We start from the raw sequence: 18521 nt of genomic DNA on the forward strand, positions 1-18521 counted from the left end.
CATCTTGGAGCTGCTGGCCCTCAAAACCATAGAGATGTTTATCAACTTCAGGAGGAATTTGTCTTCTCTTCACCCACTCATCATCAACAACTCTACATTTAGCACTGTTTCAAGATTTAGGTTTCTGGGCATCATTATTTTGCAGGACATCATATGGAAGAACCATATCTCATACATTATCAAAATGACTCAGCAGAGGATGTAATTCTTGCGGCAGTTGGTAAAACTCCATCTTCTCCAGAACATATTGGTGAAATTCTACACTCCCATCATAGAGAACAGCCTCACATCAATCACTGCTGTCTGGATTAGTGTCGCATCCTCTCACAATATATGAAAACTACAGTGAACTGTCAGGTCAGTAGAGACGGTTATTGGCTACAGTCTACCAACACTATAGGACTTGTATGTGTCCTCAACAAAGAAGCAGCAGGGAAATCATTGTGGACTCTATCCACCCTGCAAACTGCTTTTTCCTAAAGCTCCCTTCTAGAAAACTCTGGAGGGCTATTAAAAACAAAAACTTCATGCCATCTTAATAGTTTATTCCCACAGGCAATTAGTCTGATCAACCATTCTAGGTAGCCACCCCACTCTCTATATATTACTCTCGACACTGCACTGCACTGCAAATACTTTAAACCACATTTTATAACAGGGGTTTCATTGTAAATAGATGCTGATATTTATGCACAATTTATTCCATATCCTTACTTTAACCTCAAACTTCATTTTTATGTAATTCTTTATTATAGTTGAATGTTGATGTTTTTGTTTCATGCCATGCCCTGAGCAACATTCCACAGCAAATTTCTAATACATGCAAATATACTGTATATGACAGCTAAAGTTGACCCTAGATGCCAAATCGCCTCAAATTCCTAATGAAGTATCACTAATATTGTGCCTTCTTCGTGATTTAATCAATATGTTGGGCCCAGGATAGATCCTCCTAGGTGTTGATGCCAAGGAACTTGAAGTTCACCATTCCACTGTTGACCCTTCTATGAGGACTGGTGTGCATTCTCTTAAATTAAGTCCACAATCAATTCTCTGGACTTGCTGATGTTCAGAACAAAGTTGTTGTTGCAACACCAATCAGATGATTTATCTTGTTCCTGTACACCTCCTCATCACCATCTGAGATTTTGCCAATAGTGTGGTATCATCGGTGAACTTATATACAGTGTTTGAGCTGTGATTAGCCACACAATCATGAGTGTAGAGTGTAAAACAGTGGCTAAGAGTTAAGGTTGTTTAATTTTATTTTTAATACCCAAGTGTGAAAGAGAACACAATAATTGTTACTTTGAATTTCATGCAGCACAAAAAAACACAATAAGGTAAAGAACACAATAAAAATAAATACATAAAATAGCTTACATACATAGATTGATGTGAAGAAACAAAACATGCACAGTTTATTTTACTTGTAAGTCTTTATCTCAGAGTGTCCTGTCACATTACCACATTAAATCATTATGTTTGGTATGGCAACCCACAAGGGTCAAAATAAGCACAAATACATAACATTCTTTCCCCACCCATTTTAAAGGTTTCTCCCCCTTCCCATACACAGACCAACTGCTGAGTGATTAATATTCAATGAAGTAATCATCAAATTTAACCAACAACAAAAAAACATTTTTTTTTCTAAACTAGGGAAAGAGAGTACACAGCCTCTATTCCTATTCCCATTCTTAACCCTGGGTATTATTCTGCCCACTGCGCTGAAGGATAGCCACGAAAGATTCAATCCGTCTGGAGGCTGCCTGTTCCTGGGAGAGTACCAATGACCTGGAAATGACACCAAAGTAATTTCATCTCTTTGTGGCGTACGTATGGATCTTAGCTTAGGTACTGCATAGTCACGGGGTACCTCATAAAGTACTGTTAATGGGGGAGCACTGGCTGTGTCCTTTGATCTTAACGGAGGTTCTGCAGTTGTTATCTCAGAATCCTGTCCCACTTCTACAACTGGATCTGGATTGGTCAGTTTGTGCTGGTTTTCAGTAGCCTCAGAAGTGGGCAACAACTGGTCAACATGCCTTCTCCAGATGTTGTGGTTACTAGTTTCCACTGTGTATGACACAGGACAACTTCACAGGTCTCAACTTTGATCCAGAAATGTAGTTCCAGGCAATTACACTCTCTCCTGCTGAGAAATTTCTGTACTTCACTTTGGCATGTCTCTCTGCTTGAGTATTCTGTTCATTCAGTACAATCTGTTTTGTGTTTGGGGGTAAAGCCAGATACAAAGCTGTCTTTTCATTAATGCAATGGCTGGACCCATTTTGTTGGTGGAGTGAGGTATGCTGCAGTATGTCAGTTAGAAAGTGCTAAGATCCTGGTTGAGGGATCCACTTCCCACTGATGGCTTGAAGGCTTGGTTCATTGTAAGTATGAATTGTTCAGTAAAGCCATTAGCAGCTGGATGATATGGTGCTGACTTGATGTACTGAATACCGTTTGTTTCCATAAATGCCTTGAACGCTTCAGACAGAAGTTCCGGGCCACTGACATTTACAAACTATTGAGGAAGCCCAAAGCAGCTAAAGATGGAATGTAGCTCCTCAATGCATTTTTCATATCTAGAGCAAATATGTATTTTCATAATGGTAAACTCAAGCCACTTGCAGTGTGCAATGACCAAGAACATGTGGCCTTCTATAGGTCCTGCTAAATCCATGTGAATCCTCTGCCATGGTTTTGCAGGCCATGCCCATGGATGTAAAGGACCAAGTTGAGGAACACTTCTCACTTTCTGACTGTGTGGAGATGCTTTGGCCTTCTCTTCAATGGTTACATACAGTCCTGGTCACCAGAAGTAGCTGTGTGCAATTTCTTTCACGCAGACTATGCCATAGTGCCCTGCATGTAGCTCATCAAGCACTTGATTCTTAATGGGAGAGGAATGACAACACAGTAGACCCACAGTAAACATCCTGCTTGAACTGTGAGCTATTTTCTTGGAGTCTAGTAAGGTTTCAGTCTATGGCTCTCTTTCCATTCATGAGTCACAATGTCCATCACTTTAGATAGAACAGGGTCAGTACATGAGTGCTTCTAGACTTGTGCACAGTTATTGGAAATGTAGGTAATTCCTTGAAGTAAAAGATCTCTTTCGGGGATGTCTCTGGAGCTGTAACAGCTATGGGAAGTCTGGATTGTCCATTAATATTCAAATGGTGCTTGGACTTCCTGTACTGTATATCATGCTGAAGTGCAGATAGTAACAGAGCCCAATGTTGAATTCAACTAGCTGCCAGGGAAGGAATGCCAGCATCTTGACCAAAAATTGACATCAAGGGGCAATGATCTGTCAATAATGTAAATCATCGACCAAAGAGAAATTTATGTTATTTCCTAACTCCAAAGAAAATTTCAGTGCTTCCCACTCAATCTGGACGCTGTGGCTTTCTGCCTTGCTTAATGTCTGATATGAAAGCAATTGGACACTCTTCACCCCATGGCATGATGTATAAGATAACTGTCCCCACATTATGGGGTGATGCATCCTGTAATAGATAAAGCTTCTTCAAGCACAGAGTGAGAGTCACTCAGTCTATCCTCAGTGTGCTCCATTTTGTGCACGTTTCTTTTGCTTTTCCAAAAGTGATTTTTGATTGATAGTGTCTTTTTGCTTTTTCAGGTGCATTCAATATGTGACTTTTTGCCACAGCTTCGGCAAACTAAATCCTTATACCAGCATTCTTTTGCTTAATGCCCAGTTTTGCCACAACTGTAAAATTGATTACCAATAGGTGTCTTATTCTTAAAGTCAGTTGCAACTTCAGGAACTTGGGAAGATGTGTATAATAGCTATACTTCTTTAGCTGCCTTCTCCATCAATGTACTAATATCAATTGCCTTCTGCAATGTTAGTCTGCCTTCTGAATTGCCTCAATATGCGGACAACATATGAGTCTATCGCATAACGCATCATTCAGCGACTGCCCAAACTCTCAGTGTTCAGACAATTGCTTCACCACTGCCAAAAACTATGAAATAGACTGGCCTTCTTCGTGATTCATTTTATGAAATCTAAACATCTCAGCAATAATCAAAAGTTTAGGTGAATAGTGGTCCTTTAAGACTTTAAGCATGAAATAACAATATAGGAGTCCTTAAGTGAATCCTTAAAGGAGTGCAGCTCTCCCCTTTTGAGCCTGATAGTTGAGTGGTAGTAACTATTCTTCAACCTGGTGGTGCGAGTCTTGAGGCACCTGTACCTTCTACCTGATAGCAGTAGCAAGAAAAGAGCATAGCCTGGGTGGTGAGGATCTTTGATGATTGATGCTGCTTTTCTATGGCAACATTGCATGTAGATGTGCTCAATGCAGGGAGGGTTTTACCCATGATGTACTGGGCCAAATCTTCTTTTTGGAAGATTTTCCACTCAAAGGTATTGGTGGCCATATACCAGGCTGTAATGCAACCAGTCAGCTCACTTTCCATCACACATCTAAAGATGTTTGATAAGATTTCTGATGATGCGCTGAGTCTCTGCAGTCTTTTGTAGAAGTAGAAACAATGTTGTGCTTTCTTTGCAATAATATTTATATGACGGGTCCTGGACAGGTCCTTTGAAATAGTGACACCCAGGAATTTAAAGTTACTGACCCTCTCCACCTCTGATCCACCTATAGTTACTGGTTCATGACCTCTGGTTTCTTTCTCCTAAAGGTTCTAATCAGTTACCTGATCTTATTGATATTGAGTGAGAGATTATTGTTTTATAGCACCCAGCCAAGTTTTCAGTCTCCCTCCTGTATGCTGATTCAACACACCCTTTGATACAGCCCAAAAACAGTGATGTTATCAGCAAACTTACATATGGTGTTGGAGCTGTACTTAGCCACACAGTCATAGGTGTAAAGCAAGAAGAGCAGGGGATTAGGTACTCATCCCTGTGGTTCTCCTGTGCTGATGGAGATTGTGGAGGAGACGTTTATGTCAATCCGAACTGACTGGGGTCGACAAGTAAGAAATCCAGGATCCAATTGCACAAGGGGGTATTGAAGCCCAGGTCTTGGAGTTTTGAGGGGTTCATGATGTTAAAAGAACATCCTGATGTATGCTTCTTTGCTGTCCAGATGTTCCAGGTTTGTGTGAAGAACCAACGAGATAGCATCTGCTGTAGACCTGTTGCTTCAGTAGGTGAATTGGAGCAGATCCAAGTCGCCATTCAGACAGGAGCTGATATGCTTCAACATTTGTTTCTCAAAACACTTCATCTCTGTGGATGTAAGTGCCACTGGGCAATAATCATTTAGACAGATTACCACACTCTTCTCTGTACGATTGAAGCCTGCTTGAAGCAGGTGGGTACTGCATGATGTTGGAACGAGAGGTTGAAGGTATTTGTGAATACACCAGCCAGTTGGTCCGCACAGGTCTTTAGTACTTGGCCAGGTACTCCATTTGGTGCGGATGCTTTCTTTGGATTCACTCTCTTGAAGGCAACCCGCATGTCATCTTCAGATACTGAGACCAAAGGATCATTGGGAGACATGGCGGTGCACAATGGTTCCTCCCTGTTCTGGTAGCTAAAGTAACCATAGGAGACCATAGGAGCTCATCTGGAAGTGAAGCTCTGCTATCTCCCATGTTGCAAGAATTAACTTTGTAGGAGGTTATGGCATTCAAACTATGTCATAGCTGTTGAGATTTCCTCATTGATTCTAGTACAGTACAGATTCTCCACTTCACCTGAGAGATGGCTTTCTGGAGGTCATACCTACACCTTGCAAAATTCTTGATCTCCAGACTTGAATGCCTCTGATCTGGCTCTCAGCAGGTTCTGTATTTCATTGCTCATCCAGGGCTTCTGATTGGGGAAAACCCCTGAATGGTCTTATGGAGACACATTCATCCACAGTCGTTTTAATAAAGACTGTAACAACCCTGATGTAATCATTCAAGTTCTCCAATGAATTCTTGAACGAGACCCAATCCACTGACTCAAGGCAATCCTGCAACCATTCTGCAGTGCTTCATGGAGAATAAAGGGCATAACAAGGCATAGAAGTCATGGTTATCCATTGCAACTAAATACAATCCCAGTTATATCACTGGACCCAGACCTCTGTGGTTGAGAGAGTGGAATTGCCATAGCGTATCACCTTTTCCACTTTAAAAACTCTCCCACACAGATCACCTGTCATTGTTGGATATGACAGACAACTACCATTCCATCTGACATTTCTTTACCCATTCCGCCAACCTGTCCAAGTCCTTCTGCAGATTCCCTTCTTTCTCACACAACCTACCTCTCCAGTGATCTTTGCATCATCTAACTTAGATATAATGCTATTGATTCACCATCCAGATTATTATCACACAACATGTAAAGCAGCAGATCCAACACCAACCCCTGCTGAATACCACTAGTCACCAGTAGCCAACTAGAACCAGGCCTACTTTATTCCCACTTATTGCCTTCTGCCAGTCAGCCAATCTTCTATCCATATTATTATTTTTCCTGTAACATCATGGGCTCTTATCTTGTTAAACAGCCTAGTGTGCAACACCTTGTCAAAGGCCTTCTGAAAATCCAAGTAAACAACATCCACTGATTCTCTTTTGTCTATCCTGTTTGTTACTTCCTCAAAGAATTCCAACTTATTTGTCAGGCAAGATCTCCCTTTAAAGAAATCATGCAGACTTCAGCCCATTTTATCATGTGCTTCCAATTACCCAGAAACCTCATCCTTAATAATAGATTCTGAACTCTTACCAACCACAAAGTCAGGTTAACAGGCCTATAATTTCCTGCTTTTTTTGCCTCATTCTCTTTAGGTGTGGAGTGTTGTTCATGATTTTCCAGTCCTCTGGAACTATTCCTGAATCTAATGATTCTTAAAAGATCACAACCAATGCCTCTTCAGCTACCTTTTGAAGAACCCTGGGGTATAGTCTGTTTGATTAGGATGAATCAAGAGATCCACATTTGCTGAGGGCCAGATTAGTGGCATTAAGATCTGGTAACCAAGTAAAATACAAGAGGTCCAGGTGTGACATCCAGAAGACCATCTCATATGTGAAGTGGCAATTCCAGATGAAACTGGAATTGCAGAAGGATGCTCAAAGGTAGTGGAAAGGCTTGAATGCTATTAAATCTTACAAAGTAAAACCAAGTGACATATGTAACAACAGGCTTTTGCTCCCAAAGGAGTTCAATGCCTTTGAAGGATACTTGTACGTTGGCCTCTGAGTCTGAAATCATAGTGTCATTGGGGGCTGTGGGAGTTTGTGAAGGTGCTTCCATGTTTTATCAGTCAAAGTGAGCATAAAAGGCATTGAACTCCTTTGGGAGCAAAAGCCTGTTGTTACATATGAGTATCCTTCAAGAGAGTGAACCAATGGAAAGCATTTGGCCCAGATGGGATACCTGGCCTAGTACTGAAGACCAGTGCTGATCAACTGGCTGGAGTGTTCATCAATATCTTCATTCTCTTGCTTCAGTAGTATAAGTACTCACCTCCTTCAAACAGGCTTCAATTATACCAGTGCCTAAGAAGAACATGGCAACCTACTTCGTTGACTATCATCCAGAAGCACTTACATCCACTGTGATGAAGTGCTTTGAGAAACTGGTAATGAAGCATATTAACTCCTGCCTGAAAAATGACTTGAATTCCTCTAATTTGCCTATCATTACAACGACTATTTAATTGGCTCTTTACTTACTCCAGACAGTGAAGATGTATTCATCAAGAAGCTCTTCATTGACTGTAGCTCTGCAGCCAATACTATCATCCCCTAAAAACTAATCAGTAAGCTAGGCTTTACTACCTCCTTGAGCAACTGGATCCTCGATTTCCTCACTTGCAGACCACAATCAGCTCCCCCAAAATCACCATCAGCACAGGTACTCCACAAGGCTGTATGCTTAGCCCCTGCTCTACTAGCTTTATAGTTAAGACTGCGAGGCTAAGCACAGCACCAGAGCCATAATTATACCACCAGTCATTGGCCCAATCAAAGGTGGTGAAAGTTCAGCATATAGGAGGGAGATCGAAAATCTGGCTGAATGATGTCACAATAATAACCTTTCACTCAGCAAAGATAAAAGAGCTGATTATCTCTGATAAGAGCTGATTCTGACAGGAGGCAGAAACTAGAGGTTCATGAGCCCATCCACATCAGGGGATCAGAGGTGGAGAGGATCAGCAACTTTAAATTGCTCAGCATTATCTGTTCAGAGGATCTGTCCTGGATTCAGCATCTAAATATCCTTACTTACTTTCTTATAATTTGCAAGGATTTGGCATGTCATCTAAAACTTCGCAGTGGAGAGTATACTGACTGGTTACATCATGACTTGGTGTGTAAACACCAATGCCCTTGAAACGGAAAGTTTATAAGTAGTAGTAGATATAGTCCAGTCCATCATGGGCACAGCTCTCCCTATATCAACAGCACAGTCACAGGAAAGCAGCATCCATCATCAAGGACCCTCACCATCTAGGCCATGCTCCCTTTTCGGTGCTACCATCAGGAAGAAGGTACAGGAACATCAGGACCCACACCAGCAGGTTCAGGAAGTTATTACCCCTCAACCATTAAGCTCTTGAACCAAAGGGGATAAATTCATTCAGCTTCAGACATCCCGACATTGAACTGTTCCCACAACCTACAGACTCACTTTCAAGACTTCATCTCATGTACTTGATATTTATTGCTTGTTTGTTTGTTTGTTTATTTATTTATTATTTTGTTTGTTTTTTTCTTTTTGTATTTGCACAGTTTGTTGTCTTTTGCACATTATTTGTCCATCTTGTTGTGGAGCTCAAGAAAAGCAGCCACGATCTGCATAAAGCTATCAAAGCTGTGAAACAACAATACGGACAAGACTAAGTCAAGATTCACAACGAATAGCACACATGACTTGTGGCAAGGGTTGAATACTATCACAGACTTCAAGGCCAAATGTAGTGATACCACCAACATCATGGCCTGTCTCCCAGATGAGTTTAATCACTTTTATGCTCGGTTCGATGTCGCTAACTCTGAGCCTCTGAGGAAAGCCACCGCTACAACCTGCAACCTGGTCATCTCTGAGGCTGAGATATGCAGATGTTTCCTACGAGCGGATAGTTGCAAAGCTGCAGGACTGGACGGCATCCCAGGGTGAGTATTCAGGATGTGTGCAGCACAACTGGCAGGTATGTTTACAGACATTTTTAATCTCTCCCTCTCCCAATGTAGAGTGCCCTCCTGCTTCAAACTATCCACCATTGGCCCTGTATGAAAAAAGACCAAGGTAACATACCTGAACAACTAGCGTCCAGTCGCACTCACTTCAATAATAAGCAAATGCTTTGAGAGGCTGGTCAAGGATTACATCTGCAGCTTGCTACCACCCAAACTGGACGCCCTACAATTCGCCTATTGACACTACCATTCGACAGACAACACAATAGCCACTGCTCTACATACCATCCTTCCACATCTGGAGAAGGATGCTTATGTGAGATGCTGTTCTTGGATTACAGTTCATCATTCAACACCATAGTTCCATCCAGGCTCGACAAGAAGCTCAGAGACCTTGACCTTCATCCTGCGTTGTGCAGATGGATCCAAGACTTCTTGTCAGATCACCAGCAAGTGGTAAGAGTGGGCTCCCTCACTCCCATCCTTCTGACTCTCAACACAGGAGCCCCTCAGGGCTGTGTACTTCCTGTATACCCATGACTGTATCGCCACACACAGCTCTAATATGCTAATTAAATTTGCCGACGACACTACATTGATGGCCAAATTTCAAACAATAATGAGGTGGCCTAGACGGAAGAAGTCATCCCTCTGACACAGTGGTGTCAAGAAAACAACCTCACCCTCAATGTCACAAAAACAAAGGAGCTGGTTGTGGATTACAGGAGGAATGGAAACGGGCTAACATCAATGGATCTGGGGTTGAGAGGGTAAACAGCTTTAGGTTCCTCAGCATCCACATCACTGAGGACCTCACGTGGTTTGTACACACCAGCTGTGTGGGGAAAAAGGCACAACACCACCTATTTCACCTCTGATGGTTGAGGAAGTTTGGTATGGGTCCCCAAATCCTAAGAACTTTCTACAGGGGTACAATTGAGAGCATCCTGACTGGCTGCATCACTGCCTGGTATGGGAACTATACTTCCCTTAATTGCAGGACTCTGCGCATCTGTAGTTGTGAACTTCCCATGATTCAGGATATTTACAAAGACATGTGTGAGAAAAGGGCCCGAAGATCACTGGGGACCCAAGTCACCCCAACCACAAGCTATTCCGGCTGCTATCTTCTGGGAAATGGTATTACAGTATAAAAGCCAGGAACAACAGGTTCTGGGACAGCTTTTTCCACCAGGCCATCAGACTGATTAACTCATGCTGATCTGAGTGTATTTCTATGTTACATTGTCTGTTCTAATTATTATAAATTACTATGATTGCATATTGCACATTTAGACAGAGACGTAACATAAAGATCTTTACTCCTCATGTATGTGAAGGATGTAAGAAATAAAGTCAATTCAATTGTGTGCAGTTTTTCAATGATTCTACTATGTTTCTTGGATTTATGCCCCCAAGGAAACAAATCTCAGGATTGTACATGGTGACATATGTGTACTTTGATAATAAATTTACTTGGAACTTTGAATTCGGGTCCTGTGTATGTTCCTCTGTTCAAAATACCACAAATATTTACATACTGTACAGACTAATTCAGTGTGTGTTTTATGCAATTCCTGGAGTCATTGTGGTGAATAGGCAGTGCAACAACTACTACCTTTTCCTCCTACTTAGCAGGAAATGTGTGTCGGGATAGGACAACAGCAGCCAATCTGAAATTATACAGGGAGGAGCTTCTGTCCCTATTAACAGCATTTCTACTTCTATCCTTCTCCCTTTCACTCCCATTTCTAAGATATATTTTCTTTTAATTTTGATAAAAGAGTCAAAAGGGTCCCTTAACTTCTGCAACATTCCTCAAATTCTCTCCGTCCAATTCAGAGCCATTACATTAGGAGCATGATTTTCACTGTAACTTCTCACTGCCTATTCAAGAAGGCCACTGCAAAGGAAATTGCAATCATGTGCTGGAATAACCATGAGAAAAGATTATCCTATTTTAGAACAGATTTACCCCTCCCCCCAGTCTCCTGATAGCTTAGATCGTCATACTATACAAGAATTGCAGGACAGGTTTAAGCAGCAAGATCAATTTTCAGTGACAGTTTCTAAAATAGAAAGAATGCTTCTGCCAGCAGATTCCCTTCCCTGATATGTAGTTCAATCTCAGAAAGATATTCATTAAAATTGAAAGGAGTATTTATTAATTTATTTCTCATTTTAAAGGAGGAAAAGTTTATTTCACAGGCCTGATTCATAATTTTTTGTTAATTAAGTATTATCTGAATGCATATTGGAATAATTCACTAAAACTTAATATTCTATAATATTTTTTCTCTCTCTCTCTTGCTGACATAAACAGCCTCCAAGAGTACCACAACCTTGTTGAAGTTTGAAGGCTTGTGTCCCTCAATGACCCAGAAAGCTATGTTGGCTGGAGTCAGGGCCTTGTGCTTCGTCTCTTGATGGGGTCACCCATGCCAGACAGGCCAAAGGGTAGAGGCCAGACTAAGAGTGATCCATTGGTCCTCCAGGTTTAGGGTTCAGCTCAGGGCTAACAACCTTGACTGGTCAAACAAAACTGTTTTGGAAGCAGCAATAAGGAATCCTTCTACATCTGTGTGCAACAGTATTCCTGAGACTTGCACAGCTGACAATAACGAGAAATGAGAGGAAGTTACTGGCATGGTGAAGAATACAAATGCATTGCTGCAGCCCACACATACTAGGCATCAGTGAAAGCAGATGGACAGGGTCTAGCAGCAAATGGTAGAACAGAGTTTTAGCGTGACCTTTCCAAGCTGTGTCATTTCACACCATGAGCCTCTAGAAGATCCTCCGTATCTTCTGGCCAAGGAAGATCTCCAACCACACCCTATTCCTTCAGTGTCATCAAGAGAGATGGCCACAAATATCATGAGGAAGTGTTGGAGTTGGATTGGGAATGTGGTGAGAAGAGAGGCCAACTCCATCATCAAGACAGCACTTCTTCTGGCAAGATGGCACCACGTATGGCGGCCGTGTTGCAAGCTCCATTCCAACTTTACAGAACACTTTTAATTTCTGCAATTTCTTTCGTATTTCTTTTTCAAGTAGCTGATAGTTACATCAGATATGATAGACTTACTCTTCCCACATGTTGTGGGAAGATGGCATTTACCCACAACATGCCACCTTTTCTACACTGGGAACCCCTGCTTGTGCAATCCATTGGGAGGTTCACCTATTACACAGCCACTACCTCGGACGCGGTGCCGGAGGCGAGGGAGAAGGGCCGGCATCCTGGTGAGGTTGAGATCACGTGCTAATTGGCTGCCACTCCCAAGCATACTCCTGGCTAATGTTCAGTCCCTGGACAATAAGCCGTGTGAACTGACAGCCAGAATCTCCTACCAGCAAGAAACAAAGGAATGTAATGTTTTGTGCTTCATGGAGATTTGGCTGATGGAAGAGATACCAGATCACGCTATCGAGCCCTCTGGGTTTTCCCTGTTTCAGGTGGACAGGTCAAAAAATCTCTCTGGGAAGAGTAAAGGAGGTGGGGTGTGCTTGATGGTCAACAGTGCTTGGTACAACCCCAGGAATATGCATGCCCTCAAATCCTTTTGTTTCCCAGATTTGGAGTACCTTGTGCTGCTATGTAGACATTTCTGGCTGCCTAGGGAATTCACAGCTGTTATTTTCACAGCCATGTATGTTCTGCCGCAGGCTGATACTGACGTGGCTTTCAAGGAACTATACCAGACCATCAGCACCCAGAAGACTGCACACCCAGAGGCTGCCTTCATCATCGCTGGTGACTTTAATAGAGCGTTGCTGTCTAAAGTCTCTCCAAAGTTTTGTCAATGCATCCAGGTGAGCACACGGGGAGGTAGTATACTTGACCTCTGCTACTCTCCCTTCCACAATGCTTACAAAGTGCTCTTCTGCCCGCCATTTGGAAAGTCGGATCACTCCTCCACCTTGCTCCTGCTGATGCACAGGCAGAAACTGAAGCAAGAGGCGGCCATAGTTAAAACCGTCCACTGTTGGTCAACCAATTGGTCTCCGTGCTACAGGACTGCTTTGATAACATCAATTGGGATGCCTTTCATGATGAGGATGTCTCCAAGTTCATGGAAGGAGTCATGAGCTTCATCCAGGAGTGCATCGAGGATGTTGTCTCCCAGAAATCGATCAGGGTCTATCCAAACCAGAAACCCTGAATCAACAGTTCCATGAGTACAACATTTATCATGCAGCACAGAGCTTACATTGCTGCTAATCAGCAGGAGCTCATGAAATGCAGCAATGATCTGTGCGAAGTCATCAAGGCAATGAAACAATACAGGGACAAGAGACAGACACAACTCTCCACCAATAACACATGCAGCTTATGGCAAGGTCTGCACACGATCGCAGACTTCAAAGCTAAACACTGTGGTGTTTCCAACATCACTACCTCTCTCCCAGATGAGTTAAATCTTTTTTTCGCTTGGTTCAATGTTGCCAACACTGAGCCCCCGAGGAGAGCTGTTGAAGCCAACTGGACCTTGGTCATCTCTGAGGCTGAAGTACATGGGTATTTCCAATGAGTGGACAGCCGTAAGGCTGCAGGACCAGGCGGCATCCCAGGGCAAGTTCCCAGAATATGCGCGGCACAACTGGCAGGTGTGTTTATAGACATTTTCAATCTCTCCCTCTCCCATGTAGAGTGCCCACCTGCTTCAAAACATCCACCATTGTCCCTGTACCTAAAAAAGATCAAGGTAACATGCCTGAATGACTGGCATCCTGTCAGACTCATTTCAATAATAAGCAAATGCATTGACAGGCTGATCAAGGACTACATCTGCAGCATGCTACCACCCACACTGGACCCCCTACAATTCGCCTGCCAACACAACCGATCAACAGATGATGCAATAGCCACAGCTCTGCACTCCATCCTTACACACCTGGTGAGGAAGGATGCTTATGTGAGAAATAATAATTCAAAAGACTAATGATGAGGTTGTGTTCATGGGTTTCCATAGACCATTCAGAAATCTGATGGCAGAGAAGAAGAAGCTGTTCCTAAAATATTGAATACTAGTCTTCAGGCACCTTTAATGATGGATGCTGCCTTCCTGAGGCACTGCCTCTTGAAGATGTCCTCGATAGTGGGGAGGGCTGTGCCCATGATGGAACTGGCTGAGTCTAAAACACTCTGTAGCTTCTTGCGATCTTGTGCATTGGAGGCTCCATATCAGTCTGTGATTAACCAGTCAGGATACTCTCCACTGTACATCCGTAGAAATTCACAAAAGCCTTTGCTGACGTAACAAATCTCCTCAAACTCCTAATGCAGTAGAATCACTGGCACCTTCTTCATGATTGCATCAATGTGCTAGGCTCAGATTAGATTGTCTGCAATGTTGATGCCCTGGAACTTGAGGCAGATCACTCTTTCAGCCATTGGTCCTTCACTAAAGACTGGTACAGAAACCTGCCTGACTAACCTAAGCAATTTTTTGAGGAAATTACAAGCAGGGTAGACAAAGGAAATGCAGTAGATGTGGTGTCCTTGGATTTTCAAAAGGCCTTTGACAAGGTGCCGCACATGAGGCTGTTTAGCAAGATAAGAGCCCATGAAATTACAGGGAAGTTACTAGCATGGGTAGAGCATTGGCTGATCAGCAGAAAACAAAAAGTGGGAATAAAGGGATGCTATTCTGGCTGGCTGCTGGTTACCAGTGGAGTTCCACATGGGTCGGTGTTGGGACCACTGCATTTACGATGTATGTCAATGAATTGGACTATGGGATTAATGGATTTGTGGCTAAATTTGCCAATGATACAAAGATAGGTGGAGGAGCGGGAAGTGCTGAGGGAACAGAGACCCTGCAGAGACTTAGATGGTTTACTGGAATGGGCAAAGAAGTGACCAATGAAATACAATGTGGGAAAGTGTATGGTCATGCACTTTGGTGGAAAAATAAATGGGCAGACTATTATTTAGATGGGGAGAGAATTCAAAATGCAGAGATGCAAAGGGACTTGGGACTCCTTGTGCAGGACACCCTAAAGGTTAACCTCTAGGTTGAGTCAGCGGTGCAGAAGGCAAAGGCAAAGTTGGCATTCATTTCTAGCGGTACAAAATATAAGAGCAGGGATGTGATTTTAAGGCTCTATAAGGCACTCGTGAGGCCACACTTGGAGTATTGTGTGCAGTTTTGGGCTCCTTATTTTAGAAAGGATACACTGGCATTGGATAGGGTTCAGAGAAGATTCACAAGAATGATTCCAGGAATGAAAGGGTTATCGTTATGAGGAACACTATGAGGAACATCTGGCAGCTTTTGGGCTGTATTTTCTGGAGTTCAAGAGAATGAGGGGGGAATCTTATAGAAATAGTCTGAATGTTAAAAGGTCTGGAGAGATTCGATATGGCAAAGTTATTTCCCATGGTAGGGGAGACTAGGACAAAAGGGAACAACTTCAGAATTGAAGGATGTCCATTTAGAACAGAGATACGGAGAAATTACTTTAGTCAGAGGTGGTAAATCTGTGGAATTTGTTGCTAGGAGCGGCTGTGAAAGCCAAGTCATTCGGTGTATTTAAGGCAGAGATAGATAGGTTCTTGATTAGTCAGGGCATCAAAGGGTATGGGGAGAGGGCAGTGGAGTGGGGATGACTGGAAGAATTGGATCAGCACATGATTGAATCTGCCTCATTTTTGTATTTCTCTAACAGTTAATGTCTCTCAGAAACTTGAATGTTGGTGCAGTATGATCACAATTCATTCTTCTGAATTTCATAGGCATTGGTCAGACTTCAGTCTAATTCTCTCATTCCAAGGATCAATCTTTTCAATCTGCACACAACTGACCCTAAGGTAAGTATATTCCTTGTTCAGATTTGAGATCAAAACTCCATACAGTTCTCCAAGTATGATCTTCATGCTGAAGAATGCAGCCTTGTACAGTCTTGGTCAGCCATTCTCTGCATAAAAGACAACATATGGCATTTGCTTTCCTAATCACTTGTACATGGATGCTTACTTACTGCAACTGATGAGCTCGCACAACAAGAATCCTGCTCTACTTGAAAATCTTATAACTTCTTTCTGTTTTATTATTTTGAGCATCACTTGTATCCTCATATTTCATCACTTTATTGGCAATCTCCATGATCTCTTGAATAACCAGCATAAATCTCTTTGTGGAGCCCTTGGATCATCTCACAACTACTTTCCAAACTAACTTTGTATCATCAGCACACTTGGATATTTTACACACAGTCTTTTATCGAAGTTAATAATATTTATCTTTGTGAATAGCTGAGGATCCCAGCAAGGATCCCTGTGTTGTTCTAACTTCATCAAGCTGAAGGTTTCTCTAAGTAGCAGAAAACTTCAAAGAAATGGTCTCCTGGGTTCAGGAGAACTATACTCCTCTGCAGACAATCCAGAATAATGGGTAACCCATGCACTGTGTATGCCCACTTGTTACAATTGAGAACCCATTTAAGAATGCCAGTCATGATCCTCTACCAATTCTAGAGCCCTAATATCAATTTTTGGGTATGTGGGCAAAATGAGTGCTTAAAAACAGAGACCAAGAAAATAATTTGGTAGTATCTTTGTGGTGACAAGATAATAACTGCTGCAGAATCCACTGCTGGTTCATGAGCTCTCCTCCAAGTCTTCTCCCCTATTCACACTTCAGACTAGTTTTGTGTAACAGCTGGTTAATACCATACCAGCATAAGCATGTACGTTGTTTACAAGTTATTATCTAATTAAAACAGAACATGTTTTCAATGGATGGAGTTATAACTCTGTTGAATTTTACCCACTTTTGTTTTGAAATGAAATCTTTCTCACAGATAGGAAACAATATATTGAAAGTGCTGAAATCTACAGCTACCACTGTATTTGTTATTCATGACCTGTAGTTCTGATAATACCTGAAAGAAAACAAAATCTAGTTTAAAAAAAACAGAAGGATAGCTTTAATCATATATCAGTACCAGAATGGCAAATTGGAAAAATCAAATACAGTATTGTATGCAACACAGAGGAATGCCTAGGAATTGAAGTCAACTTAGGACATTTTTTAATCACAATGGAAACTGACCAATCAGATACATGATTTTACTTTGAATACTTGCTGTAATCCTTTGAAGCACACCACTCTGTATTAATGCCTAATAAGGGCTGAAGTCCAAGATGCTGCTGTTCATGAGTAGATTTGGCAGACGTGGGCAACACGAATCATGTAAACATGCTGGACTTCTCTAAACCCGTACATCAAATTATGTTGAGTTTTGTTCTGTTACAGACATTTTTCTTTGATTACAACAGCCTGCACCAGAGTGGAAAACATTGGAAAGCTTTCAAAAGTAAAATGAAACTTTCCGAAGGAATCTTTATTAAAGGGGCAATTTCAAGTTTACAAAGAAGATTATGTCAATTGTGTGCTTACTATTATTATGTTGGTAAAATATTATGGTGCACTAGACACTTCACTCTACTTTGAGGATGGCTGATAAAATACTCAGTCAATATTTTAGAAACATAGAAAACCTACAGCATAATTCAGGCCCTTCAGCCCACAAAGCTGTGCCGAACATACCCTTATCTTAGATCTACCAGGCTTACCCATAGCTCTCTATTTTTCTAAGCTCCACGTATCTATCCAGGAGTCTCTTAAAAAACCCTATCATTTCCGCCTCCACCACCGCCACCAGCAGCCCATTCCATGCACTGACCACTCTCTGAGTTAAAAACTTACCCCTGACATTTCCTCTGTACCTACTTCCAGACACCTTAAAACTGTGCCCTCTCGTGCAAGCCATTTCAGCCCTGGGAAAAAGCCTCTGACTATCCACACGATCGATGCCTCTCATTATCTTATACACCTCTATCAGGTCACCTCTCATCCTCCTTTGCTCCAAGGAGAAAAAGGCTGAGTTCACTCAACCTGTTCTCATAAGACATGCTCCCCAATCCAGGCAACATCCTTGTAAATCTCCTCTGCACCCTTTCTATGGTTTCCAATTCCTTCCTGTAGTGAGGCAACCAGAACTGAGCACAGTACTCCAACTGGGGTCTGACCAGGGTCCTATATAGCTGCAACATTACCTCTTGGCTCTTACACTCAATCCTCCGATTGATGAAGGCCAATGCACTGTATGCCTCCTTAACCACAGAGTCAAACTGTGCAGCAGCTTTGAGTGTCCTATGGATTCACACCCCAAGGTTCCTCTGATCCTCCACACTACCAAGAGTCTTACCATTAATACTATATTCTGCCATCATATTTGACCTACCAAAATGAACCACCTAACACTTATCTGGGTTGAACTCCATCTGCCACTTCTCAGCCAAGTTTTGCATCCTATCAGTGTCCCGCTGTAACCTCTGACAGCCCTCCACA

Source organism: Hypanus sabinus, chromosome 2 (assembly GCF_030144855.1).
Source record: "Hypanus sabinus isolate sHypSab1 chromosome 2, sHypSab1.hap1, whole genome shotgun sequence".
In the NCBI taxonomy this organism is placed as follows: domain Eukaryota; kingdom Metazoa; phylum Chordata; class Chondrichthyes; order Myliobatiformes; family Dasyatidae; genus Hypanus; species Hypanus sabinus.